We start from the raw sequence: 13,057 nt of genomic DNA, 5'->3' as shown, positions 1-13,057 counted from the left end.
CAGGAAGCGTAAACACAGGATAAACAGGCTGAAGACAAGGTGACTGAAGAAATAGAATTGAGGAATTAGAGTAAGTATTCAGTCGAAGTCTTGAAACAGTAATGATCAGGTTCATCAACACATGAATGAGGAAATGAAAGGGTTGAAGAAATAGAACTAGTAGTCTTGGTGAAGACAATGATTTTGTCGACCAGTTCCAACTGTTGTGACAATTGTACTTCTGGTTGGAGCGGCTGAGTATTTAAACTCGAGGACACACAATCCCGGACACACAGTCCTCACCGTATTCTCATTGAGCTAAGATCACGCAGATCTCGCCCAACACTCATGGTAAGTCTTCACATGTGACTTCCGAACCTTCACAGACTAGGTCACTCGGCGATCCAAAATTCCTCTTGGATGCTCAGACCATGACGCCTAACCGTCTGGAGGATACAAAGTCCTCAAAGGTAACAAGCATCGGTTCCACGCAGGAACAATTTCTTCAGTGATGCTCAATCACTTTGGTTTGTAGGTTTGGGTTTGGGATTTGGGTTTTCCTCACTTGATGATTTTTGCTCAAAGTCCTTGGAGGATGGGATGTTCTCAAATGACAAGTGTCAGTTTCTCTTGGAGCAGCCAACGAGCTAGTGGTTTTAGGGGGCGGCTATTTATAGCCTAGGGAGCAGCCTGACATGATAAGACATAAATGCCCTTCAAGGATATGACTGTTAGGTGGTAGGATATTTTAGGACAGCTGGCGCGTAGCATAGCAACGGTCGGATTTGAGGTTCGAATTACTCAGGGCTATCATGTTCCTCACTGTGTAGGCAATCCGCACTGGCGAATTCCTAACTCCTCAGTCAGAACAAATTCCTCAGAGACCACAAGATCTTCATCTCTGTCACTGAAGAAATTGACTGAGCTGATATTAGATTTCAAATGGCTTCACTCGAAAGGATTGGGTAGGTATAGGTTTTTGAGATGAGCACCCCCTTTAACAGTACGGTGTTTCCTATGACTCAAGAAAGAGAAAATGAAACTACGAAAACAAAAGTCTTCACGCTTCATAATCCTCGCATGAATATCCAAGTCTTCAAGGTCACACCAATTTCATTACTTTGAAAGTCTTCAGGAGAACCAAAGTCTATAGTTGAAGACATTCATTTTTAGGGGTAAACTTTCACTGTAAATATCAAACTCCTCATCGACTTATAGAGCCTGTGTACACTCACAAACATATTAGTCCCTTAACCTATAAGTCTTCAATACACCAAAATCACTAAGGGGCACTAGATGCACTTACACATCTGCCACAACTAATTTAAATAAGGGGTTCAATGCATATATATGAATGAAACTCAACACAAATGATGGTAATAACATATTGTGAACATTTTTGTTTACGTACTTCATATTGTTTTTCAGAGTAGCCCCACTGAAGAGAGGTCGCGTTGTAGATGAATTCACAAACGTAGTATCCACAAAAATCATTCCCGGCTTCGTGCCACAAGCACTTTACGAGAAGTAGAGTTCAATCAAATTTGATAATCAAGAATGCTAAATGATATTTATGAATCTAGCCAGAATCAATGGAAGATGCGTGGAACTAGCTAGTAGGACTTACTTTTGGGTGTGTAAATCGCAGTTCCCTCAGCAGTCCCGGAACAATTCTGGTGAACTCTTTCCAAACCCTGCCACACAAAGACAATAATTACATGATATCAGGAAATGAAAAAAGTTACCGATATGGTGCAATAATGATCGATTGAACTTACTTCTGGAGCATTTCAGTCATGTTCGCATAGTCCTGAGGATCTTTTCGTCTCGAGTCTAAGATAGTTACTACTCCCCGGTCAAGATTAATCTCTAGCAGAATAAAGTGGAATCTACGCACACATGCATGCATAACTCATCAATTACATTACTATAACCTCGAGTAAGGGAAACCGAATATGCACCAGACAGTAACACTCACTTGAAGTTGTAAGGAAAGAGTATTTTCTCTTTGTTTTGATTTACAAGCAACGATTGTAGCAAGTTTTCCTTGGTATCTGTGACTCTGTTTTTGACCGTCCATTCAGTATGACATTTGGGTTAATGAACCCAATGTCATAGATTTGTGCATTTTTGCATTCGACGATCTTCAATCAACATAATATAGTGATGATAATTATATATACATGCAATGAAAGAGCTGAGCTATATATAGAGACTTAATTATATAAGTAATACTTACAGACAGTAGCAAGTCATGAGTTGTTTGTCAAGGGCATTTTAATTGTATAACTGGAATAACTCCACATATTCAACAGGCAACAGCTCAGTTCCGATGAGGTCGTGCTCCGTTTTAATTTTCAGCATGAAACTATTCTTCCCAGACTCGCTGCAGGTTTTCATGTACCATTCATGCAATCTTTGCATCATCATTGATAGAGGAGGATAATCAGGTTTGACGAGAGGCTTCCCGTACTCATATTTGAAGGTCTCCACCTCCATTATTTCAAAGTCTACATCATCGCTCAGGTAATCAGAAGGATTGGTACCGGGCACCATCCCCGGATAATTAGCGACGATATCGCTAGACACCTTGAGCGGGGGGGCACGATTGCTTCGCCTGTTCACCTAGCTGGGGATTTTTCCCCACTTCTTCGTTCTGCTAACCTTGCATCAGTGAGAGTACTTCCCAACCGCTCTGCTTCCTTATATGTCCTTTTAATAATGCACACATAGTTGGAATCCAGCGGAGGCGGTGGTGGTCACTTAAGGGCATCGATAGTGCACTTCACTTTCACCGGATCTACCTTTCCTTTGGTGGTGGAGGTATCCGTGCAAAATGGTCCCTCACTTGGGCACGACAGATGTCCTTGTTTTCCTTGTCGGTCCTCTCATATGGTAACTTTTCCGGAGCCTTGAGAGATGGACCGTATTTGAATTGCTTCCCGCCTCTGCTTGTACTCCTTGCTGTCGGAGCGGCGGCATCTCTCTTCTGCCATTGCTGATGTGGCGGAGTCTGCCGACACGCCAGAGGAGGTGGAGTGCTCCGACGCGCCGGAGGAGGCGTAGGAGGAGCTGATACGTCTCCAACGTATCTACTTTTCCAAACTCTTTTGCCCTTGTTTGGGCTCTAATTTGCATGATTTGAATGGACCTAACCCGGACTGACGCTGTTTTCAGCTAATTGCCATGGTGTTATTTTTGTGCAGAAATAAAAGTTCTCGGAATGACCTGAAAATTCATGGAGATACTTTTTGGAATTAATAAAAAATATTGGCGAAAGAATCAGCAGAAGGGGGCCCACACCCTGGCCACAAGGGTGGAGGGCGCGACCTAACCCCTGGGCGCGCCCCCTGCCTCGTGGGCCCCCTGGACCTCCACCAACTCCATATATTCACGTTCGGGGAGAAAAAATTTTAGAGAGAAGGATTCATCACGTTTTACGATATGGAGCCGCCGCCAAGCCATGTTCTTCCTCAGGAGGCCATATCTGGAGTCCGTTCCGGAGTATGGAGAGGGGAATCTGTCGCCATCGTCATCATCAACCATCCTCCGTCACCAATTTCATGATGCTCACCGTCGTGCATGAGTAATCTCATCATAGGCTTGCTGGACGGTGATGGGTTGGATGAGGTTTACCATGTAATCGAGTTAGTTTTGTTAGGGTTTGATCCCTAGTATCCATTATGTTCTAAGATTGATGTTGCTATGACTTTGCCATGCTTAATGCTTGTCACTAGGGCCCGAGTGCCATGATTTCAGATCTGAACCTATTATGTTTTCATGAATATATGAGTGTTTTTGATCCTATCTTGCAAGTTATAGTCACCTACTACGTGTTATGATCCGGCAACCCCGGAGTAACAATAGTCGGGACACTTCCCAGTGATGACCGTAGTTTGAGGAGTTCATGTATTCACTAAGTGCTAATGCTTTGGTCCGGTTCTCTATTAAAAGGAGGCCTTAATATCCCTTGGTTTCCATTAGGACCCCGCTGCCACGGGAGGGTAGGACAAAAGATGTCATGCAAGTTCTTTTCCATAAGCACATATGACTATATTCGGAATACATGCCTACATTTTATATTGATGAATTGGAGCTAGTTCTGCGTCACCCTATGTTATAATTGTTGCATGATGAATGCCATCCGACATAATTATCCATTATCGATCCATTTCCTACGATCTCGTTCCATATTGATCCTTGCCAAGTTACTTTTCCATTGCCACTATTACTATTCCTACAAAACTACTACTGTTACTTTTGCTATTGTTACCATTACTTCCATACTACTTTGCTACTAAATACTTTGCTATAGATGTTAAGTCTTCCAGGTGTGGTTGAATTGACAACTCAGCTGCTAATACTTGAGAATATTCTTTGGCTCCCCTTGTGTTGAATCAATAAATTTGGGCTGAATACTCTACCCTCGAAAATTGTTGCGATACCCTATACTTGTGGGTTATCAAAACCTTTTTCTGGCATTGTTGCCAGGGAGCATAGCTCTTCTGAGTCACTTGGGTTATCAAAAAAAAGTCCTACGATCATGCAAGATCTATCTATGTGATGCATAGCAACGAGAGGGGAGAGTGTGTCCACGTACCCTCGTAGACCGAAAGTGCAAGCATTTAGTAACGCGGTTGATGTAGTCGAACGTCTTCACGATCCAACCGATCCAATTACCGAACGTATGGCACCTCCGCGTTCAGCACATGTTTAGCTCGATGACGTCCCTCGTGCTCTTGATCCAGTTGACGACGAGGGTGAGTTTCGTTAGCACGACAGCGTGGCAATGGTGATGATGATGCTACCGACGCAGGGCTTCGCCTAAGCACTAGGATGGTATGATCAAGGTGAGTAACTGTGGAGGGGGGCACCGCACACGGTTAAGAGAAACTTGTGTGTTGTAGGGGTCCCCTTGCCCCCATATATAAAGGAGGTATGGGGAGGCCTGTCGGCCCTAGGGGCGCGCCCCAAGAGGAGGAGTCCTTCTAGGACTTCCTTGTCCTGGTAGGATTCCCCTCCAAGGAAGAGAGGGGGAAGGAATGAGAGGGAGAGGGAGTGGGAAAGGGGGGCGCCGCCCCCTTCCCCTAGTCCAATTCGGACCCGTGGGGGGCGCGCGGCCATCCCTCCTGCGGCCCTCCTCTCTGTCCACTAAGGCCCTTGGTGGTCCATTACATCCACCGGGGGGTTCCGTTAACCCCTCAGGCACTCCGTTTTTACCCGAACTTCACCGGAACCTTTCCAATGTCCGAATATAGCCTTCCAATATATCAATCTTTATGTCTCGACCATTTCGAGACTCCTAGTCACGTACGTGATCTCATCCGGGACTCCAAACAACCTTTTGTCATCAAAACACATAAGTCAAAATACATAACGTCATCGAACGTTAAGCGTGCGGACCCTACGGGTTCGAGAACTATGTAGACATGATCGAGACACATCTCTGATTAATAACCAATAGCGGAACCTGGATGCTCATATTGGTCCTACATATTCTATGAAGATCTTTATCGGTCAAACCGCATAACAACATACGTTGTTCCCTTTGTTATCGGTATGTTACTTGCTCGAGATTCGATCGTCGGTATCTTCATACCTAGTTCAATCTCGTTACCGGCAAGTATCTTTACTCGTTCCGTAGTGCTTCATCCTGCAACTAACTCATTAGTCACATTGCTTACAAGGCTTATAGTGATGAGCATTACCGAGAGGGCCCAGTGATACCTCTCCGAAACACGGAGTGACAAATCCTAATCTCGATCTATGCCAACTCAACAAACACCTTCGGAGACACCTGTAGAGCATCTTTATAATCACCCATTTACGTACTGACTTTTGATAGCACACAAGGTGTTCCTCCGGTATTCGGGAGTTGCATAATCTCATAGTCTGAGGAACATGTATAAGTCATGAAGAAAGCAGTAGCAAGAAACTTCAACGATCATTATGCTAAGCTAACGGATGGGTCATGTCCGTCACATCATTCTCTAATGATATTATCCCGTTCTTATAAAATGACAACAAATATCTATGGTTAGGAAACATAATCATCTTTGATTAATGAGCTAGATTAGTAGAGCCATAGTAGGGACCATACGTTTTGTCTATGTATTCACACATGTACTAAGTTTCCGGTTAATACAATTCTAGCATGAATAATAAACATTTATCATGATATAAGGAAATATAAATAAGAACTTTATTATTGCATCTAAGGCATATTTCCTTCAGTCTCCCACTTGTACTAGAGTCAGTAATCTAGATTACATAGTAATGATTCTAACACCCATGGAGTCTTGGTGCTGATCATGTTTTGCTCATGGAAGGGGCTTAGTCAATGGGTCTGCAACATTCTGATCCGTATGTACTTTGGAAATTTCTGCGTCTCCCTCCTTGACTAGATCGCGGATGGAATGAAGCTTCTCTTGATGTGTTTGGTTCTCTTGTGAAATCTGGATTCCTTCGCCAAGGCAATTGCTCCAGTATTGTCAAAAGAGATTTTCACTGGACCTGATGCACTAGGTATTACACCTAGATCGGATATGAACTCCTTCATCTAGACTCCTTCATTTGCTGCTTCCGGAGCAGCTATGTACTCCGCTTCACACGTAGATCCCGCCACGACGCTCTATTTGGAACTGCACCAACTTATAGCTCCACCATTCAATATAAATATGTATCCGGATTGTGACTTAGAGTCATCCGGATCAGTGTCAAAGCTTGCATCTGTGTAACCATTTACAACAAGCTCTTTGTCACCTCCATAAACGAGGAACATATCCTTAGTCCTTTTCAGGTATTTCAGAATGTTCTTGACCGCTATCCAGTGATCCACTCCTGGATTACTTTGGTACCTCCCTGCTTACTTATAGCAAGGCACACATCAGGTCTGGTACGCAGCATTGCATACATGATAGAGCCTATGGTTGAAGAATAGGGAACTGATTTCATCTTCTCTCTATCTTCTACAGTGGTCGGACATTGAGCCTGAATCAACTTCACACCTTGTAACACAGGCAAGAACCCTTTTTTTGACTGATCCATTTTGAACTTCTTCAAAATCTTATCAAGGTATGTGCTTTGTGAAAGTCCAATTAAGCGTCTTGATCTATCTCTATAGATCTTGATGCCCAATATGTAAGCAGCTTCACCGAGGTCTTTCATTGAAAAATTCTTATTCAAGTATCCTTTTATGCTATCCAGAAATTCAGTATCATTTCTAATCAACAATATGTCATCCACATATAATATTAGAAATGCTATAGAGCTCCTACTCACTTTCTTGTAAATAAAGGCTTCTCCAAAAGTCTGTATAAAACCATATGCTTTGATCACACTATCAAAGCGTATATTCCAACTCCGCGAGGCTTGCACCAGTCCATCAATGTATCGCTGGAGCTTGCACACTTTGGATCGACAAAACCTTCTGGTTGTTTCATATACAACTCTTCTTTAAGAAATCCATTAAGGAATGCAGTTTTGACATCCATTTGCCAAAATTCATAATCATAAAATGCGACAATTGCTAACATGATTCGGACAGACTTAAGCATCGCTACGGGTGAGAAAGTCTCATCGTAGTCAACTCCTTGAACTTGTCAAAAACCTTTTGAAACAAGTCGAGCTTTGTAGACAGTAACATTGCCGTCAGTGTCGGTCTTCTTCTTGAAGATCCATTTATTTTCTATGGCTTGCCGATCATTGGGCAAGTCCACCAAAGTCCACACTTTGTTCTCATACATGAATCCCATCTCAGATTTCATGGCCTCACGCCATTTCACGGAATCTGGGCTCATCATCGTTTCCTCATAGTTTGTAGGTTCATCATGGTCTAGTAACATGACATCCAGAACAGGATTACCATACCACTCTGCTGCGGATCGTACTCTGGATGGCCTACGAGGTTCGGTAGTAACTTGATCTGAAGTTTCATGATCATCATCATTAACTTCCTCACTAATTGGTGTAGGCATTACTGGAACTGATTTTTGTGATGAACTACTTTCCAACTCACTAGAAGGTGCAATTACCTCATCAAGTTCTACTTTCCTCCTACTCACTTCTTTCGAGAGAAACTCCTTCTCAAGAAAGGATCCATTTTTAGCAACGAATATCTTGCCTTCGGATCTGTGATAGAAGGTGTACCCAATAGTTTCATTTGGGTATCCTATGAAGACGCACTTCTCCAATTTGGGTTCGAGCTAATCAGGTTGAAGCTTTTTCACATAAGCATCGCAGACCCAAACTTTAAGAAACGACAACTTTAGTTTCTTGCCAAACCACAGTTCATAAGGCGTCGTCTCAACGGATTTCGATGGTGCCCTATTTAACGTGAATGCAGTCGTTTGTAAAGCATAACCCCAAACCGATATCGGTAATCAGTAAGAGACATCACAGATCACACCATATCTAATAAAGTACGGTTACGACGTTCAGACAAACCATTATGCTGTGGTGTTCCAGGTGGCGTCAGTTGTGAAACTATTCCACATTGTTTCAAATAAAGACAAACTCGTAACTCAAATATTCTCCTCCACGATCAGATCCTAGAAACTTTATTTTCTTGTTACGATTATTTTCCACTTCACTCTGAAATTCTTTGAACTTTTCAAACGTTTCAGACTTATGTTTCATTAAGTAGATATACCCATATCTGCTAAAATCATCTGTGAAGGTCAGAAAATAACGATACCCGCCACAAGCCTCAATAATGATTGGACCGCATACATCGGTATGTATTATTTCTAATAAGTCAGTAGCTCGTTCCATTGTTCCGAAGAATGGAGTTTTAGTCATCTTGCCCATAAGGCATGGTTCGCAAGAACCAAGTTATTCATAATCAAGTGATTCCAGAAGTCCATCAGCATGGAGTTTCTGCATGCGCTTTACACCAATATGACCTAAATGGCAGTGCCACAAATAAGTTGCACTATCATTATCAACTTTGCATCTTTTGGGTTCAATATTATGAAGATGTGTATCACAACGATCGAGATTCAACAAAAATAGACCACTCAGCAAGGATGCACGATCATAAAAGATATTACTCATATAAATAGAACAACCATTATTCTCTGATTTAAATGAATAACCGTCTCGCATCAAACAAGATCCAGATATAATGTCCATGCTTAACGCTGGCACCAACTAACAATTATTCAGGTCTAAAACTAATGCCGAAGATAGATGTAGAGGTAATGTGCCGACAGCGATCACATCGACCTTGGAACCATTTCCGACACGCATCGTCGCCTCGTCCTTAGCAAATCTTCGCTTCATCCGTAGCTCCTGTTTCGAGTTGTAAATATGAGCAACAGAACCAGTATCAAATACCCAGGCGCTACTGCGAGCATTAGTAAGGTACACATCAATAACATGTATATCAAATATACATTTCACTTTGTCATCCTTCTTATTCGCCAAATATTTGGGCCAGTTCCGCTTCCAGTGACCAGTCCCTTTGCAGTACAAGCATTCAGTTTCAGCTTAGGTCTAGACTTGGGTTTTTTCCCATGACCAGCAACTTGCTTGCCGTTCTTCTTGAAGTTTCCCTTCTTTCCTTTGCCCCTTGAGTTGGAGCAAACTATATGATTTACATAGGTAGTGGTACATACCTACACAGGAGCAAACAAAAGTGAACATGAGAGGACATGATCTTCAACTATTACATGATGCATTTGCAGCAGTATCCAATAAACGCCATGTTTCACATGCACGTCTTCATTAGGGCGAGGGCGGCTCTTGTCAGAATCGTCTTACCCTGGTATTTCAAATGTTGGTTAGATCACACTGGTTTAGGTTTTGAATGTATATATGAAAAAAATTTAGTAATTACGAAAACCATTAAAAAATTGAAATATTCTCAGATATTTTTTTGTAGTTGTATGAAAAGTTTGGCAAAATAAAAAATCCTGCTGATTTCTGGGCAAAAAAATTGTAATTACAAAGGAGTAAAAAAAGTATTTTTTTGGAAATAAATTTCAATTCTTTTTTCGTAGTTGTATAAAAAGTTTGGCAAAATAAGAACTCCCATTGACTTCCGTTTGAAAAAAAAAATCATAAAAAAATCATAAAAAAATCTGAAACTTTATCGGAAATAAATTTGAATTTCTTTTGTACTTGTATATAAAGTTCGGTGAAATAAAAGTCTTGTTGAATTCTAGGCAAAAAACAAAATCTTAATTACAAAAAGAGTCAAAAATATGTTATTTTGGAAATGATTTGACCTCCTTTTTTAGTTGTATAAGTTTGGTGAAATAAAAACTCCCATTGACTTTTCGGCGAAAAAACAAAATCATAATTACAAAACGAGTCAATGTCTTTTTTCTGAAACTGTTTTGGAAATAATTTTGACGTTCTTTTGTAATAATTGTATAATGTTTCAACACGTACTATCTTAGGCTGGGTCAGCCCTAAGTGTAGTATGGTTCAAATTTCTGGCACGAGGGGTAAACCCCCAAAAAGTAAGTAGGGGCTCAATTGAGTGGGCACTATTGTCGGGCTAACTATGAGCCAACCATTAAAAGTATTTTGGTTTAAATCTGGAAAAAGTATTTAGCGCTGCAGGCTCCCGTTTGTGTGCATTTCGCAAACTGGCGCCTGCAGTACTCCGTCATGGGCCAGCCCATGAAGGGGTGCCTGAGGTTTCTTTCTTCTATGTTTTTAGAACGCAAAAAAGTTATGCAGCAGGATCAGCAGGTTGCCACCCCACCACGCAGCTGATCCTGAACAGTTACAATGTTTCCTTTCTTTTATTCTCTTTTGTTTCCTTTTCCTTTTCCTTTTTCCTTTTTTCTCCTTTTTCCCTTTTCCTTTTTCCTTTTTGGTTTTTTGTTTTTTCCTGTTTGTACGACCAGGTTCCCCTTGCACCCCTTTAAATTCGATGAACTTTTTTGAAATTCTATGAACTTTTTCAAATTGGATGAACGCTTTTCCAATTTTTATGAACTTATTTTCAAAATCAATGTTCTTTTTTTCAAAATCGATGAACTTTTTTAAAATTTCGATGAAATTTTTCCAAATAGATGAACTTTTTTCAAAATCTTGATGAACTTTTTCTAAGTTGATGAAGTTTTTCAAAATGAAAGAACTTTTTTCAAAATCAGTGAACTGTTTTTTCAAATTTGATGAACTTTTTTATTCAAAATCGATGGACTTTTTTAAGTTGGTGAATTTTTTGTTCAAAATATGTGAACTTTTTTCAAAATCAATGAACTTTTTCAAAAATTGTGAACTTTTTTCGAAATTTCATGAACTTATCCTGAATTTTGTGAACTTTTTAAAAAAAATTGAAGTTCTCTCAAATTCAAGATTTTTTTCAGTTTGTACGAACCTTTTTCAATTTTATGAACTTTCTTTGAAATTCTCATTTTCTATATTGTGCATTCATTTTTCTTTTTTCTTTTCATTTCATCATAAAATAGTAAGCATATAGGCTGTGTATATAGTAAGGGTGTTTGTCCTCCAAATGCACAACATATGGAGGTCGGCCTAGTGCCTGTCCGATCTAGTGCGCATAGCAGTTCAATCTCCTGCCCGCAGCAACAAAGCGCTCGACGTCTTCCTCCTCGCACAACATCCCCCACGGCCCGATGATGCTTTATTGAAGCACCACGCGGCACGACGATGCTCCATTGAAACACCGGCGGCTCGGTGTGGCTTCATTGCAAAATCGGCGGGCCCCCGGTGATGCTCCATTGAAGCACTGAGGCTCCATTGCAGCGTCGGCGAGGGCTGCATCCCAGCACATGTGGCCGTGATAGATGCTTTGCAGCATGCGGCGGCCATGATAGAAGTTGCGACGCGTGTGGGGATGCTGCGATGCAGCGCCGGTGGCAGCCATGGCCGAAGCTGTGATGCAGCGCCGGCGGCCATGTGTGCTGCGACGCAACTCTCGGCGACCAAGGCGGGATCTGTGATGCAGCACGGCGGCCATGACTCGAGCTGCAATGAAGCACGGGGGATGCTACGATGTAGTGCCGGTGACGGCGGTGGGTGTTGTGATGCAACACCGGTGGTGATGGGTGGCAGCACGTGACAACCATGATCGAAACTGCGATGCAGCGCAGGTTGTGTTGCGTTGCGCTCCGGCGGCGCTTCAATGCAGCCGAGACAGCGCTCCATTGTATGCGCTGGTGTGGGATGAATCAAGGCGGCGCTGATGGTCATCTCCTCCTCTGCTGTGTGCTGCGTGCTGAAATAGAAAGGGGACAAGAAAGGAGAAGAAATGGGTGGAGGATGGGGTCCGTGGAGAAGATAAGGTGGAGGGGGCGAAGGGGTGGATGGCCCCCCCAGAGGGACACGTGGTGACCGATGTTTACAAGAGAGAAAATTCATCCGGCTGAAATTAAACATTTCCATTTGATAAATGCCAAGTTAATTACATCGTTGAAAAAAAAGAAGGTGTTGGTAGGCCACACAACCAATTTTTAGAGACAATCAGTGTAAAATTTAAATCTAGAACAACATCATTGTCACTTACGAAACTTTGAATTTTGAAGCACGTCATTCTAATATATACTAATTATCCGACAAACAAAGACAATTTTGAAGAATCGAGTAGCACCCATGAGCAAGATGTACAGAAGGGATTTTTGGATTGACTACTAACAGACACTTTAATGCGCCTGTTACCTTTGTAGTTACACCTAGATTTCATAGTCTTCACTACTGCAGAAGTCACATATCTAAGAAGCTGTTTGATAGATTGATATGCACTAAAAACACTCTCTTGAGTTCCATAGATATATATGATTAACTAAAATCAAGTACATGATGCACACAAATCTATGTAAAGTTGGGTCCAAAGATGATGTGCTAGTTTCCATAAATAATATCCCCATGAACGCGAAAATCTAGCTAAACAACCATAAGCTTATTCTAAGCTGTATGGTACTAATCATCGATGTTTGGAATCTGCTTGCTAGCACCATGTGGTCATATGGTTGAATACATTTGGTTCGATGTGATCAATTTTTCGGTTCCTGGAAGTCGGATTTCTTATGTATAGTAAAAGAGAAGGATAAGAAAACTTTTTTTGGTCCCCCCCCTTCCCCTCCCCTCCCTGGCCGCTCCC

This window comes from Triticum dicoccoides, chromosome 3B (genome assembly GCF_002162155.2).
Source record: "Triticum dicoccoides isolate Atlit2015 ecotype Zavitan chromosome 3B, WEW_v2.0, whole genome shotgun sequence".
NCBI classification, from domain to species: domain Eukaryota; kingdom Viridiplantae; phylum Streptophyta; class Magnoliopsida; order Poales; family Poaceae; genus Triticum; species Triticum dicoccoides.
Note: the sequence above shows the minus strand (reverse complement) of the source record.